The sequence below is a fragment of the Pseudophryne corroboree genome, chromosome 3, assembly GCF_028390025.1.
Source record: "Pseudophryne corroboree isolate aPseCor3 chromosome 3, aPseCor3.hap2, whole genome shotgun sequence".
In the NCBI taxonomy this organism is placed as follows: domain Eukaryota; kingdom Metazoa; phylum Chordata; class Amphibia; order Anura; family Myobatrachidae; genus Pseudophryne; species Pseudophryne corroboree.
The window spans coordinates 81,502,319-81,528,421 of record NC_086446.1 but is presented as its reverse complement, the minus strand read 5'-3'; the positions used below and the strand labels follow the sequence as shown (position 1 = coordinate 81,528,421).

Here is a 26,103-nt window from a genome sequence, read left to right as displayed (position 1 = left end):
TACCGGCTGACCTTGAAGCAGAGGTCTTGCTAAGCTTAGAGCATTATAAATTTACCCTTAGCTATATTTATGTGGAGAAAAATCTCCAGACTTGATCACACTCCCTGGAAATTTTTTCCTTGTGTGACTGCTCCCCAGCCTCTCGGGCTGGCCTCCGTGGTCACCAACATCCAAAACTGAATGCCGAATCAGCGGCCCTCTAGAAGATGAGCACTCTGTAACCACCACAGGAGAGACACCCTTGTCCTTGGATATAGGGTTATCCGCTGATGCATCTGAAGATGCGATCCGGACCATTTGTCCAGCAGATCCCACTGAAAAGTTCTTGCATGAAATCTGCCGACTGGAATTGCTTCGAAGGAAGTCACCATTTTTTTACCATGGCCCTTGTGCAATGATGCACTGATTTTAGGAGGTTCCTGACTAGCTCGGATAACTCCCTGGCTTTCTCTTCCGGGAGAAACACCTTTTTCTGGACTGTGTCCAGAATCATCCCTAAGCACAGGAGACTTGTTGTCGGGATCAGCTGCGATTTTGGAATCTTTAGAATCCACCCCTGCTGTTGTAACAGTATCCGAGATAGTGCTACTCCGACCTCCAACTGTTCCCTGGACTTTGCCCTTATCAGGAGATCGTCCAAGTAAGGGATAATTAAGACGCCTTTTCTTCGAAGAAGAACCATCATTTTGGCCATTACCTTGGTAAAGACCCGGGGTGCCGTAGACAATCCAAACGGCAGCGTCTGAAACTGATAGTGACAGTTCTGTACCACGAACCTGAGGTACCCTTAGTGATAAGGGCAAATTTGGGACATGGAGGTAAGCATCCCTGATGTCTCGGGACACCAGATAGTCCCCTTCTTCCCGGTTCGTTATCACTGCTCTGAGTGACTCCATCTTGATTTGAACCTTTGTAAGTGTTCAAATTTTTTTAGATTTAGAATAGGTCTCACCTAGCCTTCTGGCTTCAGTACCACAATATAGTGTGGAATAATACCCCTTTTCTTGTTGTAGGAGGGGTAATTTAATTATCACCTGCTGGGAATACAGCTCGTGAATTTTTCCCCATACTGCCTCCTTGTCGGAGGGAGACCTTGGTAAAGCAGCCTTCAGGAGCCTGCGCAGGGGAAACGTCTCGACATTCCAAACTGTACCCCTGGGATACTACTTGTAGGATCCAGGGGTCCTGTACGGTCTCAGCGTCATGCTGAGAGCTTGTCAGAAGCGGTGGAACGCTTCTGTTCCTGGGAATGGGCTGCCTGCTGCAGTCTTCTTCCCTTTCCTCTATCCCTGGGCAGATATGACTCTTATAGGGACGAAAGGACTGAAGCTGAAAAGACGGTGTCTTTTTCTGCAGAGATGTGACTTAGGGTAAAAACGGTGGATTTTCCAGCAGTTGCCGTGGCCACCAGGTCCGATGGACCGACCCCAAATAACTCCTCTTCCTTTATACGGCAATACACCTTTGTGCCGTTTGGAATCTGCATCACCTGACCACTGTCGTGTCCATAAACATCTTCTGGCAGATATGGACATCGCACTTACTCTTGATGCCAGAGTGCAAATATCCCTCTGTGCATCTCGCATATATAGAAATACATCCTTTAAATGCTCTATAGTCAATAAAATACTGTCCCTGTCAAGGGTATCAATATTTTTAGTCAGGGAATCCGACCAAGCCACCCCAGCTCTGCACATCCAGGCTGAGGCGATCGCTGGTCGCAGTATAACACCAGTATGTGTGTATATACTTTTTATGATATTTTTCCAGCCTCCTGTCAGCTGGCTCCTTGAGGACGGCCCTATCTATAGACGGTACCGCCACTTGTTCTGATAAGCGTGTGAGCGCCTTATCCACCCTAAGGGGTGTTTCCCAACGCGCCCTAACTTCTGGCGGGAAAGGGTATACCGCCCATATTTTCTATCGGGGGGAACCCACGCATCATCACACACTTCATTTAATTTATCTGATTCAGGAAAAACTACGGTAGTTTTTTCACATCCCACATAATACCCTCTTTTGTGGTACTTGTAGTATCAGAAATATGTAACACCTCCTTCATTGCCCTTAACGTGTGGCCCTAATAAGGAATACGTTTGTTTATTCACCGTCGACACTGGATTCAGTGTCCCTGTCTGTGTCTGTGTCGACCGACTAAAGTAAACGGGCGTTTTAAAAACCCCTGACGGTGTTTTTGAGACGTCTGGACCGGTACTAATCGTTTGTCGGCCGTCTCATGTCGTCAACCGACCTTGGCGCGTGTTGACATTATCACGTAATTCCCTAAATAAGCCATCCATTCCGGTGTCGACTCCCTAGAGAGTGACATCACAATTACAGGCAATTGCTCCGCCTCCTCACCAACATCGTCCTCATACATGTCGACACACACGTACCGACACACAGCACACACACAGGGAATGCTCTGATAGAGGACAGGACCCACTAGCCCTTTGGAGAGACAGAGGGAGAGTTTGCCAGCACACACCAAAAACGCTATAATTATATAGGGACAACCTTATATAAGTGTTTTCCCTTATAGCATCTTTTTTATATATTTCTAACGCCAAATTAGTGCCCCCCCTCTCTGTTTTAACCCTGTTTCTGTAGTGCAGTGCAGGGGAGAGCCTGGGAGCCTTCCCTCCAGCCTTTCTGTGAGGGAAAATGGCGCTGTGTGCTGAGGAGATAGGCCCCGCCCCTTTTTCGGCGGCCTCGTCTCCCGCTCTTAACGGATTCTGGCAGGGGTTAAATATCTCCATATAGCCCCCGGAGGCTATATGTGAGGTATTTTTAGCCAAAAAAGGTTTTCATTTGCCTCCCAGGGCGCCCCCCTCCCAGCGCCCTGCACCCTCAGTGACTGCCGTGTGAAGTGTGCTGAGAGGAAAATGGCGCACAGCTGCAGTGCTGTGCGCTACCTTAAGAAGACTGAGGAGTCTTCTGCCGCCGATTCTGGACCTCTTCTCGTTTCAGCATCTGCAAGGGGGCCGGCGGCGAGGCTCCGGTGACCATCCAGGCTGTACCTGTGATCGTCCCTCTGGAGCTAATGTCCAGTAGCCAAGAAGCCAATCCATCCTGCACGCAGGTGAGTTCACTTCTTCTCCCCTAAGTCCCTCGTTGCAGTGATCCTGTTGCCAGCAGGACTCACTGTAAAATAAAAAACCTAAGCTAAACTTTTCTAAGCAGCTCTTTAGGAGAGCCACCTAGATTGCACCCTTCTCGGCCGGGCACAAAAATCTAACTGAGGCTTGGAGGAGGGTCATAGGGGGAGGAGCCAGTGCACACCACCTGATCCTAAAGCTTTACTTTTTGTGCCCTGTCTCCTGCGGAGCCGCTATTCCCCATGGTCCTTTCAGGAACCCCAGCATCCACTAGGACGATAGAGAAAATAAGAATTTACTTACCGATAATTCTATTTCTCGGAGTCCGTAGTGGATGCTGGGGTTCCTGAAAGGACCATGGGGAATAGCGGCTCCGCAGGAGACAGGGCACAAAAAGTAAAGCTTTTCCAGATCAGGTGGTGTGCACTGGCTCCTCCCCCTATGACCCTCCTCCAGACTCCAGTTAGGTACTGTGCCCGGACGAGCGTACACAATAAGGGAGGATTTTGAATCCCGGGTAAGACTCATACCAGCCACACCAATCACACCGTACAACTTGTGATCTAAACCCAGTTAACAGTATGATAACAGAGGAGCCTCTGAAAGATGGCTCCCTAAACAATAACCCGAATTAGTTAACAATAACTATGTACAAGTATTGCAGATAATCCGCACTTGGGATGGGCGCCCAGCATCCACTACGGACTCCGAGAAATAGAATTATCGGTAAGTAAATTCTTATTTTCTCTATCGTCCTAGTGGATGCTGGGGTTCCTGAAAGGACCATGGGGATTATACCAAAGCTCCCAAACGGGCGGGAGAGTGCGGATGACTCTGCAGCACCGAATGAGAGAACTCCAGGTCCTCCTTTGCCAGGGTATCAAATTTGTAGAATTTTACAAACGTGTTCTCCCCTGACCACGTAGCTGCTCGGCAGAGTTGTAATGCCGAGACCCCTCGGGCAGCCGCCCAAGATGAGCCCACCTTCCTTGTGGAATGGGCCTTAACAGATTTAGGCTGTGGCAGGCCTGCCACAGAATGTGCAAGTTGAATTGTGTTACAAATCCAACGAGCAATCGACTGCTTAGAAGCAGGCGCACCCAACTTGTTGGGTGCATACAGTATAAACAGCGAGTCAGATTTTCTGACTCCAGCCGTCCTTGAAATGTATATTTTTAAAGCTCTGACAACGTCCAACAACTTGGAGTCCTCCAAGTCGCTTGTAGCCGCAGGCACTACAATAGGCTGGTTCAGGTGAAACGCTGATACCACCTTAGGGAGAAAATGCGGACGCGTCCGCAGCTCTGCCCTATCCGAATGGAAAATTAAATAAGGGCTTTTATAAGATAAAGCCGCCAGTTCAGATACTCTCCTGGCGGACGCCAGGGCCAGTAACATAGTCACTTTCCATGTGAGATATTTCAAATCCACATTTTTTAGTGGTTCAAACCAATGGGATTTGAGGAAATCTAAAACTACATTTAGATCCCACGGTGCCACCGGAGGCACCACAGGAGGCTGTATATGCAGTACTCCTTTGACAAAAGTCTGGACCTCAGGAACTGAGGCCAATTCTTTTTGGAAGAATATTGACAGGGCCGAAATTTGAACCTTAATAGATCCCAATTTGAGACCCATAGACAATCCTGATTGCAGGAAATGTAGGAAACGACCCAGTTGAAATTCCTCCGTCGGAGCACTCCGATCCTCGCACCACGCAACATATTTCCGCCAAATGCGGTGATAATGCTTCGCGGTGACTTCCTTTCTTGCCTTAATCAAGGTAGGAATGACTTCTTCTGGAATGCCTTTTCCTTTTAGGATCTGGCGTTCAACCGCCATGCCGTCAAACGCAGCCGCGGTAAGTCTTGGAATAGACACGGTCCCTGCTGAAGCAGGTCCTGTCTTAGAGGTAGAGGCCACGGATCGTCCGTGACCATCTCTTGAAGTTCCGGGTACCAAGACCTTCTTGGCCAATCCGGAGCCACTAGTATCGTTCTTACTCCGCTTTGCCGTATGATTCTCAATACCTTTGGTATGAGAGGCAGAGGAGGAAACACATACACCGACTGGTACACCCAAGGTGTTACCAGCGCGTCCACAGCTATTGCCTGCGGATCTCTTGACCTGGCGCAATACCTGTCCAGTTTTTTGTTGAGGCGAGACGCCATCATGTCCACCATTGGTCTTTCCCAACGGTTTATTAGCATGTGGAAAACTTCTGGATGAAGTCCCCACTCTCCCGGGTGAAGATCGTGTCTGCTGAGGAAGTCTGCTTCCCAGTTGTCCACTCCCGGGATGAACACTGCTGACAGTGCTATCACGTGATTCTCCGCCCAGCGAAGGATCCTGGCAGCTTCTGCCATTGCACTCCTGCTTCTTGTGCCGCCCTGTCTGTTTACATGGGCGACTGCCGTGATGTTGTCCGACTGGATCAACACCGGTCTTCCTTGAAGCAGAGGTTCCGCCTGGCTTAGAGCATTGTAGATTGCTCTTAGTTCCAGAATGTTTATGTGAAGAGACTTTTCCAGGCTCGACCACACTCCCTGGAAGTTTCTTCCTTGTGTGACTGCTCCCCAGCCTCTCAGGCTGGCGTCCGTGGTCACCAGGATCCAATCCTGTATGCCGAATCTGCGGCCCTCCAATAGATGAGCCCTCTGCAACCACCACAGAAAAGATACCCTTGTCCTTGGAGACAGGGTTATCCGCAGGTGCATCTGAAGATGCGTGCATTGATGTACAGACACCTTTCCTGGTTTTAGGAGATTCCTGACCAGGTCGGATAACTCCTTGGCTTTTTCCTCGGGAAGAAAAACCTTTTTCTGAACCGTGTCCAGAATCATCCCCAGGAACAGCAGACGAGTTGTCGGCATTAATTGGGATTTTGGAATATTCAGAATCCATCCGTGCTGCTTTAGCACCTCTTGAGATATTGCTAATCCCATCTCTAGCTGTTCTCTGGACCTTGCCCTTATTAGGAGATCGTCCAAGTATGGGATAATTAATACGCCTTTTCTTCGAAGAAGAATCATCATCTCGGCCATTACCTTTGTAAAGACCCGAGGTGCCGTGGACAAACCAAACGGCAGCGTCTGAAACTGATAGTGACAGTTTTGTACAACGAACCTGAGGTACCCCTGGTGTGAGGGGTAAATTGGAACGTGGAGATACGCATCCTTGATGTCCAAGGATACCATAAAGTCCCCTTCTTCCAGGTTCGCTATCACTGCTCTGAGTGACTCCATCTTGAACTTGAACTTCTTTATGTACAGGTTCAAGGACTTCAGATTTAGAATAGGCCTTACCGAGCCATCCGGCTTCGGTACCACAAATAGAGTGGAATAATACCCCTTCCCTTGTTGTAGAAGAGGTACCTTGACTATCACCTGCTGAGAGTACAGCTTGTGAATGGCTTCCAAAACCGTCTCCCTTTCGGAAGGGGACGTTGGTAAAGCAGACTTCAGGAAACGGCGAGGTGGATCTGTCTCTAATTCCAACCTGTACCCCTGAGATATTATCTGCAGGATCCAGGGATCTACCTGCGAGTGAGCCCACTGCGCGCTGTAATTTTTGAGACGACCTCCCACCGTCCCGAGTCCGCTTGAGAAGCCCCAGCGTCATGCTGAGGCTTTTGTAGAAGCCGGGGAGGGCTTCTGTTCCTGGGAAGGAGCTGCCTGTTGCTGTTTCTTCCCTCGACCTCGTGGCAGATATGAATAGCCCTTTGCTCTCTTATTTTTAAAGGAACGAAAGGGCTGCGGTTGAAAAGTCGGTGCCTTTTTCTGTTGGGGAGTGACTTGAGGTAGAAAGGTGGATTTCCCGGCTGTAGCCGTGGCCACCAAATCTGATAGACCGACTCCAAATAACTCCTCCCCTTTATACGGCAAAACTTCCATATGCCGTTTTGAATCCGCATCGCCTGTCCACTGTCGCGTCCATAAAGCTCTTCTGGCCGAAATGGACATAGCACTTACCCGTGATGCCAGTGTGCAGATATCCCTCTGTGCATCACGCATATAAAGAAATGCATCCTTTATTTGTTCTAACGACAGTAAAATATTGTCCCTGTCCAGGGTATCAATATTTTCAATCAGGGACTCTGACCAAACTACCCCAGCACTGCACATCCAGGCAGTCGCTATAGCTGGTCGTAGTATAACACCTGCATGTGTGTATATACTTTTTTGGATATTTTCCATCCTCCTATCTGATGGATCTTTAAGTGCGGCCGTCTCAGGAGAAGGTAACGCCACTTGTTTTGATAAGCGTGTTAGCGCCTTGTCCACCCTAGGAGGTGTTTCCCAGCGCTCCCTAACCTCTGGCGGGAAAGGGTATAATGCCAATAATTTCTTTGAAATTATCAGCTTTTTATCAGGGGCAACCCACGCTTCATCACACACGTCATTTAATTCTTCTGATTCAGGAAAAACTATAGGTAGTTTTTTCACACCCCACATAATACCCTGTTTAGTGGTACCTGTAGTATCAGCTAAATGTAACGCCTCCTTCATTGCCAAAATCATATAACGTGTGGCCCTACTGGAAAATACGGTTGATTGGTCACCGTCACCACTGGAATCAGTGCCTGTGTCTGGGTCTGTGTCGACCGACTGAGGCAAAGGGCGTTTTACAGCCCCTGACGGTGTTTGAGGCGCCTGGACAGGCACTAATTGATTGTCCGGCCGCCTCATGTCGTCAAACGACTGCTTTAGCGTGTTGACACTATCCCGTAATTCCATAAATAAAGGCATCCATTCTGGTGTCGACCCCCTAGGAGGTGACATCCCCATATTTGGCAATTGCTCCGCCTCCACACCAATATCGTCCTCATACATGTCGACACACACGTACCGACACACAGCAGACACACAGGGAATGCTCTAAACGAAGACAGGACCCACTAGCCCTTTGGGGAGACAGAGGGAGAGTCTGCCAGCACACACCAAAAAACGCTATATATGACAGGGATAGCCTTATAATAAGTGCTCCCTTATAGCTGCTTTATATATATCAAGATATTGCCATTAAATTTGCCCCCCCTCTCTGTTTTACCCTGTTTCTGTAGTGCAGTGCAGGGGAGAGACCTGGGAGCCGTCCTGACCAGCGGAGCTGTGAGAGGAAATGGCGCCGTGTGCTGAGGAGATAGGCCCCGCCCCTTTTCCGGCGGGCTCGTCTCCCGCTATTTTGTGAATACAGGCAGGGGTTAAATATCTCCATATAGCCTCTGGGGGCTATATGTGAGGTATTTTTAGCCTTTATATAGGTTTACATTTGCCTCCCAGGGCGCCCCCCCCCCCCAGCGCCCTGCACCCTCAGTGACTGCGTGTGAAGTGTGCCGAGAGGAAAATGGCGCACAGCTGCAGTGCTGTGCGCTACCTTTAGAAGACTGCAGGAGTCTTCAGCCGCCGATTCTGGACCTCTTCTTACTTCAGCATCTGCAAGGGGGCCGGCGGCGCGGCTCCGGTGACCATCCAGGCTGTACCTGTGATCGTCCCTCTGGAGCTGATGTCCAGTAGCCAAGAAGCCAATCCATCCTGCACGCAGGTGAGTTCACTTCTTCTCCCCTCTGTCCCTCGTTGCAGTGATCCTGTTGCCAGCAGGAATCACTGTAAAATAAAAAACCTAAGCTAAACTTTCTCTAAGCAGCTCTTTATGAGAGCCACCTAGAATTGCACCCTTCTCGGCCGGGCACAAAAATCTAACTGGAGTCTGGAGGAGGGTCATAGGGGGAGGAGCCAGTGCACACCACCTGATCTGGAAAAGCTTTACTTTTTGTGCCCTGTCTCCTGCGGAGCCGCTATTCCCCATGGTCCTTTCAGGAACCCCAGCATCCACTAGGACGATAGAGAAATCAGAATTAGCAACTATAGCTGTGGAGACCAGGTCCGAGAACCCTTCTCCACACAATCCTCAGCCTTCCATATGCCTCTTAAGTCAGCATCATCTGTCCATTGCATATTCTACAGGACACGTCAAGCAGAAATCGACATAGCTTTGACTCTAGGACCCAGTATACACGTCTCTTTGGGCATGTCATATATATACACATCTCTTAAGACAGCATCTTTAATATATATATATATATATATATATATATATATATCCATATATATATGTATACTAGGGTCTCAATCTCTGCTGATAAGGTACCTATCCACGCTGCCACAGCGCTATAAACCCATGCCGACACAATCGCCGGTCTGAGTAGTGTACCAGAATGTGCACGCTATCTGCAGGATCCCTGAGAATAGCTAGGGCTACCTTCTGGGCAAACGTGACACCCTAGGGGAAGATTCCCATCACATCCTGGCCCTAGTGGGGAAAGGATACTGCCTGAGAATACTTTGTGGGAAGCTGCAGTCTCTTGTCTGGAGATTCACGCACTTTTTCCTCATGAGAGGAGGGAAATTTACCTCAGCTTTCTTCCCCTTAACATGTGTACCCTTGTGTCAGGGACAGATGAGTCATCAGTGATATGCAAATCATCTTTTATTACAATAATCATATATTGAATACTTTTCTGCCATTCTGGCTGTAACTTTGCATTATCGTAGTCGACACTGGAGTCAAACTCTGTGTCGATATCAGTGTTTATTATTTTGGATAGTGAGCATTGTGAGACTCTGAAGGTCTCTGTGACACAGGGACAGACATGGGTAGATCTCCTGTCTGTTCTCTAATCTTTTGTGCAATAAATTCACCTCAGCACTTACACATATCCAAACAGGTGTCGGCGTTGTCGACGGAGACACCCTCTCACACATATATTCGCTCTATCTCCTCCTTAGGGGAGCCTTTTACCTCAGACATGTCGACACACACGTACCGACACACCACACACACAGGGGATGCTCTATTTGAAGACAGTTCCCCCACAAGGCCCTTTGGAGAGACAGAGAGAGAGTATGCCAGCACACACCCCAGCGCTATATGACCCATGAATCACACAGTAACTTAGTGTTAACCCAGTAGCTGCTGTATAATAAGATTTTACTTACCGATAAATCTATTTCTCGTAGTCCGTAGTGGATGCTGGGACTCCGTAAGGACCATGGGGATATAGCGGCTCCGCAGGAGACAGGGCACAAAATAAAAGCTTAAGGATCAGGTGGTGTGCACTGGCTCCTCCCCCTATGACCCTCCTCCAAGCCTCAGTTAGGATACTGTGCCCGGACGAGCGTACATAATAAGGAAGGATATTGAATCCCGGGTAAGACTCATACCAGCCACACCAATCACACCGTACAACTTGTGATCTGAACCCAGTTAACAGTATGATAAACGCAAAGGAGCCCCTGAAAAGATGGCTCACAACAATAATAACCCGAATTTTTTGTAACAATAACTATATACAAGTATTGCAGACAATCCGCACTAGGGATGGGCGCCCAGCATCCACTACGGACTACGAGAAATAGATTTATCGGTAAGTAAAATCTTATTTTCTCTGACGTCCTAGTGGATGCTGGGACTCCGTAAGGACCATGGGGATTATACCAAAGCTCCCAAACGGGCGGGAGAGTGCGGATGACTCTGCAGCACCGAATGAGAGAACTCCAGGTCCTCCTCAGCCAGGGTATCAAATTTGTAGAATTTAGCAAACGTGTTTGCCCCTGACCAAGTAGCTGCTCGGCAAAGTTGTAAAGCCGAGACCCCTCGGGCAGCCGCCCAAGATGAGCCCACCTTCCTTGTGGAATGGGCTTTTACTGATTTTGGCTGTGGCAATCCTGCCACAGAATGTGCAAGCTGAATTGTACTACAAATCCAACGAGCAATCGTCTGCTTAGAAGCAGGAGCACCCAGCTTGTTGGGTGCATACAGGATAAACAGCGAGTCAGATTTTCTGACTCCAGCCGTCCTGGAAACATATATTTTCAAGGCCCTGACAACGTCAAGCAACTTAGAGTCCTCTAAGTCCCTGGTAGCCGCAGGTACCACAATAGGTTGGTTCATGTGAAATGCAGAAACCACCTTAGGTAGAAATTGAGGACGAGTCCTCAATTCCGCCCTGTCAGAATGAAAAATCAAGTAAGGGCTTTTATATGATAAAGCCGCCAATTCTGACACACGCCTGGCTGAAGCCAAGGCTAACAGCATCGACACCTTCCATGTGAGATATTTTAAGTCCACAGTGGAAAGTGGTTCAAACCAATGTGACTTTAGAAAACTCAACACCACATTGAGATCCCAAGGTGCTACTGGAGGCACAAAAGGAGGCTGTATGTGCAGCACCCCTTTTACAAATGTCTGAACTTCAGGTACTGAAGCCAGTTCTTTCTGGAAGAAAATCGACAGGGCCGAAATTTTAACCTTAATGGACCCTAATTTTAGGCCCATAGACAGTCCTGTTTGCAGGAAATGAAGGAAACGACCCAGTTGAAATTCCTCTGTAGGGGCCTTCTTGGCCTCACACCACGCAACATATTTACGCCAAATGCGGTGATAATGTTTTGCGGTTACGTCCTTCCTGGCTTTGACCAGAGTAGGGATGACTTCTTCTGGAATGCCTTTTTCCCTCAGGATCCGGCGTTCAACCGCCATGCCGTCAAACGCAGCCGCGGTAAGTCTTGGAACAGACAAGGCCCCTGCAGTAGCAGGTCCTTTCTTAGAGGTAGAGGCCACGGTTCGTCTGTGAGCATCTCTTGAAGTTCCGGGTACCAAGTCCGTCTTGGCCAATCCGGAACCACGAGTATAGTTCTTACTCCTCTCCTTCTTATGATTCTCAGTACTTTTGGTATGAGAGGCAGAGGAGGGAACACATACACTGACTGGTACACCCACGGCGTTACCAGAGCGTCCACTGCTATTGCCTGAGGGTCCCTTGACCTGGCGCAATATCTGTCCAGTTTTTTGTTTAGACGTGACGCCATCATGTCCACCTTTGGTTTTTCCCAACGGTTTACAATCAGGTGGAAGACTTCTGGGTGAAGTCCCCACTCTCCCGGGTGAAGGTCGTGTCTGCTGAGGAAGTCTGCTTCCCAGTTGTCCACTCCCGGAATGAATACTGCTGACAGTGCTATCACATGATTTTCCGCCCAGCGAAGAATCCTTGCAGCTTCTGCCATTGCCCTCCTGCTTCTCGTGCCGACCTGTCTGTTTACGTGGGCGACTGACGTGATGTTGTCCGATTGGATCAACACCGCCTGACCCTGAAGCAGAGGTTTTGCTTGACTTAGGGCATTGTAAATGGCCCTTAGTTCCAGAATGTTTATATGAAGAGACGTTTCCAAGCTTGACCACAGGCCCTGGAAATTCCTTCCCTGTGTGACTGCTCCCCAGCCTCTCAGGCTGGCATCCGTGGTTACCAGGATCCAATCCTGAATGCCAAATCTGCGGCCCTCTAGTAGATGAGCACTCTGCAGCCACCACAGGAGAGACACCCTTGTCCTTGGCGACAGGGTTATCCGCTGATGCATCTGCAGATGCGATCCGGACCATTTGTCCAGTAGATCCCACTGAAATGTTCTTGCATGGAATGTTCCGAATGGAATCGCTTCGTAAGAAGCCACCATTTTCCCCAGGACCCTCGTGCACTGATGCACTGAGACCTGTCCTGGTTTTAGGAGGTTCCTGACTAGCTCGGATAACTCCCTGGCCTTCTCCTCCGGGAGAAACACCTTCTTCTGGACTTTGTCCAGAATCATTCCTAGGAACAGTAGACGTGTCGTTGGAATCAGCTGCGATTTTGGAATATTTAGAATCCACCCGTGCTGACGTAACACTACCTGAGATAGTGCTACTCCGACTTCTAACTGTTCCCTGGATCTTGCCCTTATCAGGAGATCGTCCAAGTAAGGGATAATTGAAATGCCTTTTCTTCGTAGAAGAATCATCATTTCGGCCATTACCTTGGTAAAGACCCGAGGTGCCGTGGACAATCCAAACGGCAGCGTCTGAAACTGATAATGACAGTTTAGTACTACAAACCTGAGGTACCCTTGGTGAGAAGGGTATATCGGGACGTGGAGATAAGCATCTTTGATGTCCAGAGACACCATATAGTCCCCTTCTTCCAGGTTCGCTATCACTGCTCTGAGTGACTCCATCTTGAATTTGAACCTTTTTATGTAAGTGTTCAAGGATTTCAGATTTAAAATTGGTCTCACCGAGCCGTCCGGCTTCGGTACCACAAACAGCGTGGAATAATACCCCTTTCCTTGTTGCAGGAGGGGTACCTTGATTATCACCTGCTGGGAATACAGCTTGTGAATGGCTTCTAGAACTGCCTCCCTGTCGGAGGGAGACTTTGGTAAAGCAGACTTCAGGAAACGATGAGGGGGAAACGCCTCGAATTCCAGTTTGTACCCCTGCGATACTACCTGTAGAATCCAGGGATCCACTTGCGAGTGAGCCCACTGCGCTTTGACATTTTTGAGACGGCCCCCCACCATATCTGAGTCTGCTTGTAAAGCCCCAGCGTCATGCTGAAGACTTGGCAGAAGCAGGGGAGGGCTTCTGCTCTTGGGAAGCGGCTGCATGGTGCAGTCTTTTTCCTCTTCCTCTGCCCCGGGGCAGAAAGGAGTGGCCTTTTGCTCGCTTGTACTTATGGGAACGAAAGGACTGAGATTGAAAAGACGGTGTCTTTTTCTGCTGATGTGGAGTGACCTGGGGTAAAAAGGTGGATTTTCCAGCCGTTGCCGTGGCCACCAGGTCCGATAGACCAGCCCCAAATAACTCCTCCCCTTTATACGGCAATACTTCCATGTGCCGTTTGGAATCCGCATCCCCTGACCACTGTCGCGTCCACAACGCTCTTCTGGCAGAGATGGACATAGCACTTACTCTTGATGCCAGGGTGCAAATATCCCTCTGTGCATCACGCATATATAATAATGCATCCTTTAAATGTTCTATAGTTAACAAAATATTGTCCCTATCCAGGGTATCAATATTCTCAGTCAGGGAATCCGACCATGCGACTCCAGCACTGCACATCCAGGCTGAGGCGATTGCTGGTCGCAGTATAACACCAGTATGTGTGTATATACTTTTTAGGATATTTTCCAGCCTTCTATCAGCTGGTTCTTTGAGGGTAGCCGTATCAGGAGACGGTAACGCTACTTGTTTAGATAAACGTGTGAGCGCCTTATCTACCCTAGGGGGTGTTTCCCAACGCGCCCTAACCTCTGGCGGGAAAGGATATAATGCTAATAATTTTTTAGAAATTAGCTGTTTTTTTATCGGGAGAAACCCACGCTTTTCACACACCTCATTTATTTCCTCTGACTCAGGAAAAAATATTGGTAGTTTTTTTCTCACCCCACATAATACCCTTCTTTGTGGTACTTGTAGTGTCAGAAAGGTTCAATGCCTCTTTCATTGCCGTGATCATGTAACGTGTGGCCCTACTGTACATTACGTTTGTCTCGTCACCGTCGACACTAGACTCAGTATCTGTGTCAGGGTCTGTGTCGACCCACTGAGGTAACGGGCGTTTTAGCGCCCCTGACGGTGTCTGAGACGCCTGGACAGGCACTAACTGATTTGCCGGCTGTCTCATGTCGTCAACAGTTTTTTGCAAATTGCTGACATTATCACTTAATTGTTTAAATACAATCATCCAGTCAGGTGTCGACTCCCTAGGGGGTGACATCACCAACGCAGGCAACTGCTCCGCCTCCACATCATTTTCCTCCTCATACATGTCGACAAACGCGTACCGACACACAGCACACACACCGGGAATGCTCTGATAGAGGACAGGACCCCACTTAGCCCTTTGGAGAGACAGAGGGAGAGTCTGCCAGCACACACCCAGCGCTATATATATATACAGGGATAACCTTATATAAGTGTTATTCCCTTATAGCTGCTGTTATTATCGTTATTTGCTGCCAAAAATGCCCCCCCTTCTCTTTTTTACCCTGATTCTGAAGCAGGACTGCAGGGGAGAGTCAGGGAGCCGTCCTTCCAGCGGAGCTGTGAGGGAAAATGGCGCTTGTGTGCTGAGGAGATAGGCTCCGCCCCTTCACGACGTCCTTATCTCCCGCTTTTTTGTGTAAAAATGGCAGGGGATTAAAATACATCCATATAGCCCAGGAGCTATATGTGATGTATTCTTTTTGCCACCTAAGGTATTACTGTTATATTGCGTCTCAGGGCGCTCCCCCCCAGCGCCCTGCACCCTCAGTGACCGGAGTGTGAAGTGTGCTGAGAGCAATGGCGCACAGCTGCGGTGCTGTGCGCTACCTTAGACTGAAGACAGGATGTCTTCTGCCGCCGATTTCACCGGACCTCTTCGTCTCTTCTGGCTCTGTAAGGGGGACGGCGGCGCGGCTCCGGTGACCCATCCAGGCTGAACCTGTGATCGTCCCTCTGGAGCTAATGTCCAGTAGCCTAAGAAACCCGATCCACTCTGCACTCAGGTGAGTCCGTTTCTTCTCCCCTTAGTCCCACGATGCAGTGAGCCTGTTGCCAGCAGGACTCACTGAAAATAAAAAAACCTAAACTAAACTTTTATTCTAAGCAGCTCAGGAGAGCCACCTAGATTGCACCCTTCTCGGCCGGGCACAAAAATCTACCTGAGGCTTGGAGGAGGGTCATAGGGGGAGGAGCCAGTGCACACCACCTGATCCTTAAGCTTTTATTTTGTGCCCTGTCTCCTGCGGAGCCGCTATTCCCCATGGTCCTTACGGAGTCCCAGCATCCACTAGGACGTCAGAGAAATGTGTAATACCTCTTTCATTGCCTCAATCATGTAACGAGTGGCCCTATTGGACATTAAATTAGTCTCTTCGTCGTCGACACTGGTATCAGTATCCGTGTCGACATCTGTGTCTGCCATCTGAGGTAGCGGGCGCTTTAAAGCCCCTGATGGCCTTTGAGACGTCTGGGCCGGCACGAGCTGAGAAGCCGGCTGTCCCGCATTTGGCATGTCGTCAAATGTTTTATGTAAGGAGTCGACACTTGCACGTAATTCCTTCCATAAGTCCATCCACTCAGGTGTCCGCCCCGCAGGGGGTGACATCACATTTATAGGCATCTGCTCCGCCTCCACATAAGCCTCCTCATCAAACATATCGACACAGCCGTACCGACACACCACACACACACAGGGAATGCTCTGACAGAAGACAGGACCCCACGAAGCCCTTTGGGGAGACAGAGAGAGAGTATGCCAGCACACACCAGAGCGCTATATAATACAGGGACTAACTGAATTATATCCCCTTATAGCTGCTGTAATTATTATACTGCGCCTAAATTTAGTGCCCCCCCTCTCTTTTTTACCCTTCTGTAGTGTAGACTGCAGGGGAGAGCCAGGGAGCTTCCTTCCAGCGGAGCTGTGAGGGAGAAATGGCGCCAGTGTGCTGAGGGAGATAGCCCCACCCCTTTTTCGGCGGACTTCTCCCGCGTTTTTGAGACTCTGGCAGGGGTATTAATTTACACCTATATAGCCTCTGGGGCTATATATGGTGTAGATTTGCCAGCCAAGGTGTATTATATTGCCCTCAGGGCGCCCCCCCCCCCCCCCCAGCGCCCTGCACCCATCAGTGACCGGAGTGTGAGGTGTACATGAGGAGCAATGGCGCACAGCTGCAGTGCTGTGCGCTACCTTGGTGAAGACTGAAGTCTTCAGCCGCCGATTTTCCGGACCATCTTCATGCTTCTGGCTCTGTAAGGGGGACGGCGGCGCGGCTCCGGGAACGAACACCAAGGACGGGTCCTGCGGTCGATCCCTCTGGAGCTAATGGTGTCCAGTAGCCTAAGAAGCCCAAGCTAGCTGCAAGCAGGTAGGTTCGCTTCTTCTCCCCTTAGTCCCTTGTTGCAGTGAGCCTGTTGCCAGCAGGTCTCACTGTAAAATAAAAAATCTAAAATATACTTTCTTTCTAGGAGCTCAGGAGAGCCCCTAGTGTGCATCCAGCTCGGCCGGGCACAAGATTCTAACTGAGGTCTGGAGGAGGGTCATAGTGGGAGGAGCCAGTGCACACCAGGTAGTCTAAAAGCTTTCTTTTAGTTGTGCCCAGTCTCCTGCGGAGCCGCTATTCCCCATGGTCCTTACGGAGTTCCCAGCATCCACTAGGACGTCAGAGAAACAGAGCATTTTGTACCTAATGGGGCGGGTCATGTTGGAGGGTATAATATCACCAGGAAAATAAGAATTTACTTACCGATAATTCTATTTCTCGGAGTCCGTAGTGGATGCTGGGGTTCCTGAAAGGACCATGGGGAATAGCGGCTCCGCAGGAGACAGGGCACAAAAAGTAAAGCTTTAGGATCAGGTGGTGTGCACTGGCTCCTCCCCCATGACCCTCCTCCAAGCCTCAGTTAGGATACTGTGCCCGGACGAGCGTACACAATAAGGAAGGATTTATGAATCCCGGGTAAGACTCATACCAGCCACACCAATCACACTGTAAAACCTGTGATCTGAACCCAGTTAACAGTATGATAACAGCGGAGCCTCTGAAAGATGGCTCACAACAATAATAACCCGATTTTTGTAACTATGTACAAGTATTGCAGATAATCCGCACTTGGGATGGGCGCCCAGCATCCACTACGGACTCCGAGAAATAGAATTATCGGTAAGTAAATTCTTATTTTCTCTATCGTCCTAGTGGATGCTGGGGTTCCTGAAAGGACCATGGGGATTATACCAAAGCTCCCAAACGGGCGGGAGAGTGCGGATGACTCTGCAGCACCGAATGAGAGAACTCCAGGTCCTCCTTAGCCAGGGTATCAAATTTGTAGGATTTTACAAACGTGTTTGCCCCTGACTAAATAGCCGCTCGGCAAAGTTGTAAAGCCGAGACCCCTCGGGCAGCCGCCCAAGATGAGCCCACCTTCCTTGTGGAATGGGCATTTACATATTTTGGCTGTGGCAGGCCTGCCACAGAATGTGCAAGCTGAATTGTATTACACATCCAACTAGCAAAAGTCTGCTTAGAAGCAAGAGCACCCAGTTTGTTGGGTGCATACAGGATAACAGCAAGTCAGTTTTCCTGACTCCAGCCGTCCTGGAACCTATATTTTCAGGGCCCTGACCACATCTAGCAACTTGGAGTCCTCCAAGTCCCTAGTAGGCGCAAGACACCACAATAAGCTGGTTCAGGTGAAACACTGACACCACCTTAGGGAGAGAACTGGGGACGAGTCCGCAGCTCTGCCCTGTCCGAATGGACAAACAGATATGGGCTTTTTTGAGAAAAAAACCACCAATTTGACACTCGCCTGGTCCAGGCCAGGTCCAAGAGCATGTTCACTTTTCATGTGAGATGCTTCAAATCCACAGATTTGACTGGTTTTAAACCAATGTGTTTTGAGGAATCCCAGAACTACGTTGAGATCCCACAGTGCCACTGGAGGCACAAAAGGGGGTTGTATATGCAATACTCCCTTGACAAACTTCTGGACTTCAGGAACTGAAGCCAATTCTTTCTGGAAGAAAAATCGACAGGGCCGAAATTTGAACCTTAATGGACCCCAATTTGAGGCCCATAGACACTCCTGTTTGCAGGAAATGCAGGAATCGACCGAGTTGAAATTTCTTCGTGGGGCCTTCCTGGCCTCACACCACGCAACATATTTTCGCCACATGTGGTGATAATGTTGTGCGGTCACCTCCTTTCTGGCTTTGACCAGGGTAGGAATGACCTCTTCCTGAATGCCTTTTCCCTTAGGATCCGGCGTTCCACCGCCATGCCGTCAAACGCAGCTGCGGTAAGTCTTGGAACAGACATGGTACTTGCTGAAACAAGTCCCTTCTTAGCGGCAGAGGCCATAAGTCCTCTGTGAGCATCTCTTGAAGTTCCGGGTACCAAGTCCTTCTTGGCCAATCCGGAGCCATGAGTATAGTTCTTACTCCTCTACGTCTTATAATTCTCAGTACCTTAGGTATGAAAAGCAGAGGATGGAACACATACACCGACTGGTACACCCACGGTGTTACCAGAACGTCCACAGCTATTGCCTGAGGGTCTCTTAACCTGGCGCAATACCTGTCCCGTTTTTTGTTCAGACGGGACGCCATCATGTCCACCTTTGGTAATTCCCAACGGTTTACAATCATGTGGAAAACTTCCCCATGAAGTTCCCACTCTGCCGGGTGGAGGTCGTGCCTACTGAGGAAGTCTGCTTCCCAGTTTCCATTCCCGGAATGAAACACTGCTGACAGTGCTATCACATGATTTTCCGCCCAGCGAAAAGTCCTTGCAGTTTTTGCCACTGCCCTCCTGCTTCTTGTGCCGCCCTGTCTATTTACGTGGGCGACTGCCGTGATGTTTTATCCCACTGGATCAATACCGGCTGACCTTGAAGCAGAGGTCTTGCTAAGCTTAGAGCATTATAAATTTACCCTTAGCTATATTTATGTGGAGAAAAGTCTCCAGACTTGATCACACTCCCTGGAAATTTTTTCCTTGTGTGACTGCTCCCCAGCCTCTCGGGCTGGCCTCCGTGGTCACCAACATCCAAAACTGAATGCCGAATCTGCGGCCCTCTAGAAGATGAGCACTCTGTAACCACCACAGGAGAGACACCCTTGTCCTTGGATATAGGGTTATCCGCTGATGCATCTGAAGATGCGATCCGGACCATTTGTCCAGCAGATCCCACTGAAAAGTTCTTGCATGAAATCTGCCGACTGGAATTGCTTCGAAGGAAGTCACCATTTTTTTACCATGGCCCTTGTGCAATGATGCACTGATTTTAGGAGGTTCCTGACTAGCTCGGATAACTCCCTGGCTTTCTCTTCCGGGAGAAACACCTTTTTCTGGACTGTGTCCAGAATCATCCCTAAGCACAGGAGACTTGTTGTCGGGATCAGCTGCGATTTTGGAATATTTAGAATCCACCCCTGCTGTTGTAACAGTATCCGAGATAGTGCTACTCCGACCTCCAACTGTTCCCTGGACTTTGCCCTTATCAGGAGATCGTCCAAGTAAGGGATAATTAAGACGCCTTTTCTTCGAAGAAGAACCATCATTTCGGCCATTACCTTGGTAAAGACCCGGGGTGCCGTGGACAATCCAAACGGCAGCGTCTGAAACTGATAGTGACAGTTCTGTACCACGAACCTGAGGTACCCTTAGTGATAAGGGCAAATTTGGGACATGGAGGTAAGCATCCCTGATGTCTCGGGACACCATATAGTCCCCTTCTTCCCGGTTCGTTATCACTGCTCTGAGTGACTCCATCTTGATTTGAACCTTTGTAAGTGTTCAAATTTTTTTAGATTTAGAATAGGTCTCACCTAGCCTTCTGGCTTCAGTACCACAATATAGTGTGGAATAATACCCCTTTTCTTGTTGTAGGAGGGGTAATTTAATTATCACCTGCTGGGAATACAGCTCGTGAATTGTTTCCCATACTGCCTCCTTGTCGGAGGGAGACCTTGGTAAAGCAGACTTCAGGAGCCTGCGCAGGGGAAACGTCTCGACATTCCAATCTGTACCCCTGGGATACTACTTGTAGGATCCAGGGGTCCTGTACGGTCTCAGCGTCATGCTGAGAGCTTGTCAGAAGCGGTGGAACGCTTCTGTTCCTGGGAATGGGCTGCCCGCTGCAGTCTTCTTCCCTTTCCTCTATCCCTGGGCAGATATGACTCTTATAGGGACGAAAGGACTGAAGCTGAAAAGACGGTGTCTTTTTGTGCAGAGATGTGACTTAGGGTAAAAAACGGTGGATTTTCCAGCAGTTGCCGTGGCCACCAGGTCCGATGGACCGACCCCAAATAACTCCTCTTCCTTTATACGGCAATACACCTTTGTGCCGTTTGGAATCTGCATCACCTGACCACTGTCGTGTCCATAAACATCTTCTGGCAGATATGGACATCGCACTTACTCTTGATGCCAGAGTGCAAATATCCCTCTGTGCATCTCGCATATATAGAAATGCATTTTTTAAATGCTCTATAGTCAATAAAATACTGTCCCTGTCAAGGGTATCAATATTTTTAGTCAGGGAATCCGACCAAGCCACCCCAGCTCTGCACATCCAGGCTGAGGCGATCGCTGGTCGCAGTATAACACCAGTATGTGTGTATATACTTTTTATGATATTTTCCAGCCTCCTGTCAGCTGGCTCCTTGAGGACGGCCCTATCTATAGACGGTACCGCCACTTGTTCTGATAAGCGTGTGAGCGCCTTATCCACCCTAAGGGGTGTTTCCCAACGCGCCCTAACTTCTGGCGGGAAAGGGTATACCGCCCATATTTTCTATCGGGGGGAACCCACGCATCATCACACACTTCATTTAATTTATCTGATTCAGGAAAAACTACGGTAGTTTTTTCACATCCCACATAATACCCTCTTTTGTGGTACTTGTAGTATCAGAAATATGTAACACCTCCTTCATTGCCCTTAACGTGTGGCCCTAATAAGGAATACGTTTGTTTATTCACCGTCGACACTGGATTCAGTGTCCCTGTCTGTGTCTGTGTCGACCGACTAAAGTAAACGGGCGTTTTAAAACCCCTGACGGTGTTTTTGAGACGTCTGGACCGGTACTAATTGTTTGTCGGCCGTCTCATGTCGTCAACCGACCTTGCTGCGTGTTGACATTATCACGTAATTCCCTAAATAAGCCATCCATTCCGGTGTCGACTCCCTAGAGAGTGACATCACCATTACAGGCAATTGCTCCGCCTCCTCACCAACATCGTCCTCATACATGTCGACACACACGTACCGACACACAGCACACACACAGGGAATGCTCTGATAGAGGACAGGACCTACTAGCCCTTTGGAGAGACAGAGGGAGAGTTTGCCAGCACACACCAAAAACGCTATAATTATATAGGGACAACCTTATATAAGTGTTTTCCCTTATAGCATTTTTTTTTATATATTTCTAACGCCAAATTAGTGCCCCCCCTCTCTGTTTTAACCCTGTTTCTGTAGTGCAGTGCAGGGGAGAGCCTGGGAGCCTTCCCTCCAGCCTTTCTGTGAGGGAAAATGGCGCTGTGTGCTGAGGAGATAGGCCCCGCCCCTTTTTCGGCGGCCTCGTCTCCCGCTCTTAACGGATTCTGGCAGGGGTTAAATATCTCCATATAGCCCCCGGAGGCTATATGTGAGGTATTTTTAGCCAAAAATAGGTTTTCATTGCCTCCCAGGGCGCCCCCCTTCCAGCGCCCTGCACCCTCAGTGACTGCCGTGTGAAGTGTGCTGAGAGGAAATGGCGCACAGCTGCAGTGCTGTGCGCTACCTTAAGAAGACTGAGGAGTCTTCATGCCGCCGATTCTGGACCTTCTTCTTGTTTCAGCATCTGCAAGGGGGCCGGCGGCGAGGCTCCGGTGACCATCCAGGCTGTACCTGTGATCGTCCCTCTGGAGCTAATGTCCAGTAGCCAAAGAAGCCAATCCATCCTGCACGCAGGTGAGTTCACTTCTTCTCCCCTAAGTCCCTCGTTGCAGTGATCCTGTTGCCAGCAGGACTCACTGTAAAATAAAAAACCTAAGCTAAACTTTTCTAAGCAGCTCTTTAGGAGAGCCACCTAGATTGCACCCTTCTCGGCCGGGCACAAAAATCTAACTGAGGCTTGGAGGAGGGTCATAGGGGGAGGAGCCAGTGCACACCACCTGATCCTAAAGCTTTACTTTTTGTGCCCTGTCTCCTGCGGAGCCGCTATTCCCCATGGTCCTTTCAGGAACCCCAGCATCCACTAGGACGATAGAGAAAATGGTGCAGCTGCCATTTTCCCAGGGATATCTCTACTGCGCATTCACAAAACACAATGAAACTGGCCACTGCTCCATTTTCACGGTGATTCCACAGCACTGCTGACATCAGCACGGGACTCCGGAGGGGTAAGTATTCAAAAATGGATGCTTGTGCCATCAGTGTGGACTTTGGGGCCTGTGTGTACTGCACCCATTATAGATAAGCCAGTGAGCTGATCCTTTATTATATTCAATTCAATTGTTTTGCCCTGCAGCTACCACTAGGGGTGCGCATAATGGAGCAATTCAATTGTTGCTCCGTTTAGACGACCAGTAGCCGCAGGGCTGACATTTCTACTCGCAGACACCTCAGGTGCGAGAAGAAATGTATGCAAAGTCAGCAAATTGGGCGTCCAAACAGGAAACCTTGTCTGTTCGGGCACAATATGCCCATAATCTATAATATATATATATAACACTTTCTAGGCAATAATGTTATTAGCAACCAGCAAGCGTCTGCACGGTAGCCGTCTGCCACCACACCGTATCTAACAGCCAGGCGGGAGCAGGCAGCCACATAACACCCTGCACGTAGTGATAACCCCTCATACGCAGTGAGATCCCTGCAGCGCATCAGACAGCACAGCACCGAGGAACAAGTTACCTTGCTCACGCCGTTACTTCACGACGTATCTCTAAAATGGCAGCGGCTGTACTGAGTGTACTCCGCAGTTACACAGGAAATCATTTAATACAAGGCAGAATCGAGAGGAAGCCATGAGAAAATGGCCGCCACTTGTCAATTTGATTTCACTCTAGTGATGAACGTGTGACCAGTCACATGCAGCGTATGCTATTCCGAAGACCTCCCTCTTAAATCGCGCCGCCGATTGGCTATTGGTCTCGTCAATTATAACACAGAGGGAACCGTGGAGACCGCAATAGCGCCATTGACAGTAGGTGGGAGGAGCCGCCTGTTCAGCCTAGGCATACGATTGGTTGAAGGGGAATGTATTGTGTAGGCGGAAGCAACCGCGGCAGGACTGTGTCTCTCTGAGGGGTACAGACAGGAGACGAGGCAGTAACCAATAGCTACATAGAGACAGCCAGACAGAGCAACTGAGGAGACTTCACCCCACAGTCACTGACTGTCACCCTATACCCAGCACCTGCTACTCTGACTGTTATATGTAATTTCTGCTGTGTCTCACCCATATACTAAAAGGAATGACACTGGTCTGCATAAATGGTTGGTTCTATATCGGAGGGGCTGAAGGGACCTTGTGACGTATTGAGGGGAGGAGCTACGTCACCAGGGGGAGGAGCTACGGGCGAACAGGGTACCCGAAAAGTACCCTCGCGGGCTCGCTTCGCTCGCCACGCTTCGGGCACGGTGGCTCGCTCCGCTCCGCTCACCACCTAATTACTAAAGGTAATAGTTGGTGGCGTGGATAGTAGAGGAACTATCCCGCTGGCCTAGCTCCTCCCCCTTGCGTCGTAACTCCTCCCCCTTACGGAAAAGGTCCCTTAGCCCACTTGATTCTAGCATCTACCCTGCATAAATGGAATGCCAACTGACTATAATGGGAGTAGATTGAACATTTATGTATGTTTCAAAAATTCTTAAACTTATGAACTATATCTTCAGCACACATCTTCCTAAGGTGACGTAACATATTATAAATCCAGAATGACGCGGAATGACGGCGGTTTACTATGGAATGACAGCTGTTTTATCACCGCCCCTAAGCAAAATTAGCATGAAACCAAATCATATGTCCCGTATAAAACTCCGGATTGTTCTATGATCCCCTAAGTCAGGGGTGGGGAACCTCAGGCCCGAGGGCCTTATAAGGCCCGCAGAGCCACTTGATCCGGCCCGGCCAGGCTCACCTAGCCAGGCGCCCGCTGAGATTTTGTTACTAGTGGACGCCTGGCTTCTAACCCTCAGTAGCAGTCGGAGACAGGTACGCTCACTCCTGAGCTCTGGCTTCCGGCTCTGGCAGTGTGCGTGTGCGGTGTTATAGGAGAGATGTCATGACTTCTCTCCCATAGTCCTGAGGAGCGAGCGCCCAGGCGGAGGGCAACGGTCCGGAAGCAGGAGCGGGGCTGGTGAGTATTGTTTTCTCTGACGTCCTAGTGGATGCTGGGGACTCCGTAAGGACCAAGGGGAATAGGCGGCTCAGCAGGAGACTGGGCACATCTAAAGAAAGCTTTAGGACTATCTGGTGTGCACTGGCTCCTCCCCCTATGACCCTCCTCCAAGCCTCAGTTAGATTTCTGTGCCCGGCTGAGCTGGATGCACACTAGGGGCTCTCCTGAGCTCCTAGAAAGAAAGTATAGTTTAGGTTTTTTATTTTACAGTGAGACCTGCTGGCAACAGGCTCACTGCAGCGAGGGACTAAGGGGAGAAGAAGCGAACCTACCTAAGTGGTGGTAGCTTGGGCTTCTTAGGCTACTGGACACCATTAGCTCCAGAGGGATCGAACACAGGACCCGACCTCGTCGTCCGTTCCCGGAGCCGCGCCGCCGTCCCCCTTACAGAGCCAGAAGGTCCGGAAAATCGGCGGCTGAAGACTTCTGTCTTCTCCAAGGTAGCGCACAGCACTGCAGCTGTGCGCCATTGCTCCTCATGCACACCACACACTGCGGTCACTGATGGGTGCAGGGCGCTGGGGGGGGGGGTCGCCCTGAGCAGCAATATTAACACCTTGGCTGGCAAACTGACACCATATATAACCCCAGAGGCTATATAGGTGTATATTAACCCCTGCCAGATATATTAAAATAGCGGGAGAAAGCCCGCCGAAAAAGGGGCGGAGCCATCTCCCTCAGCACACTGGCGCCATTTTCCCTCACAGTTTCGCTGGAGGGATCGCTCCCTGGCTCTCCCCTGCAGTCCTGCACTACAGAAAGGGTTAAAAGAGAGGGGGGGGGGGGGGGGCACAAAATTAGGCGCAGTATAGAATATATATGCAGCTATAAGGGAAAACACTCTCTATAGGTGATATCCCTGTGATATATAGCGCTCTGGTGTGTGCTGCCATACTCTCCCTCTGTCTCCCCAAAGGGCTTTGTGGGGTCCTGTCCTCTGTCAGAGCATTCCCTGTGTGTGTGCTGTGTGTCGGTACTGCTGTGTCGACATGTATGATGAGGATAATGATATGGAGGCGGAGCAAATGCCTGTGAATGGGATGTCACCCCCTGCGGGGTCGACACCGGTGTGGATGGACTTATGGAAGGAATTACGTGACAGTGTCAACTCCTTACATAAAAGGTTTGACGACATAGGACAGCCGGCTACTCAGCTTGTGCCTGTCCAAGCGTCTCAAATGTCATCAGGGGCTCTAAAACGCCCGCTACCTCAGATGGCAGACACAGATGTTGACACGGATACC

The 26,103-nt window shown here is 49.6% G+C and overlaps 1 protein-coding gene across 4 annotated transcripts in view; it reads right to left on the bottom strand.

Annotated features, from left to right (window-relative positions):
• Positions 1–23,561, bottom strand: part of LOC135054811 (zinc finger protein 260-like) — a 224,207-nt gene extending 200,646 nt beyond the window's left edge. For 2 of the 4 annotated variants that reach the window (XM_063958176.1, XM_063958178.1), the window contains exon 1: positions 23,370–23,561. The gene's annotated coding sequence lies outside the window, so the exon portion shown is untranslated. The remainder of the gene's footprint in view (positions 1–23,369) is intronic. The other 2 variants (XM_063958174.1, XM_063958175.1) reach the window with 1 other exon arrangement.
• Between the last annotated feature and the right edge of the window lie 2,542 nt (positions 23,562–26,103).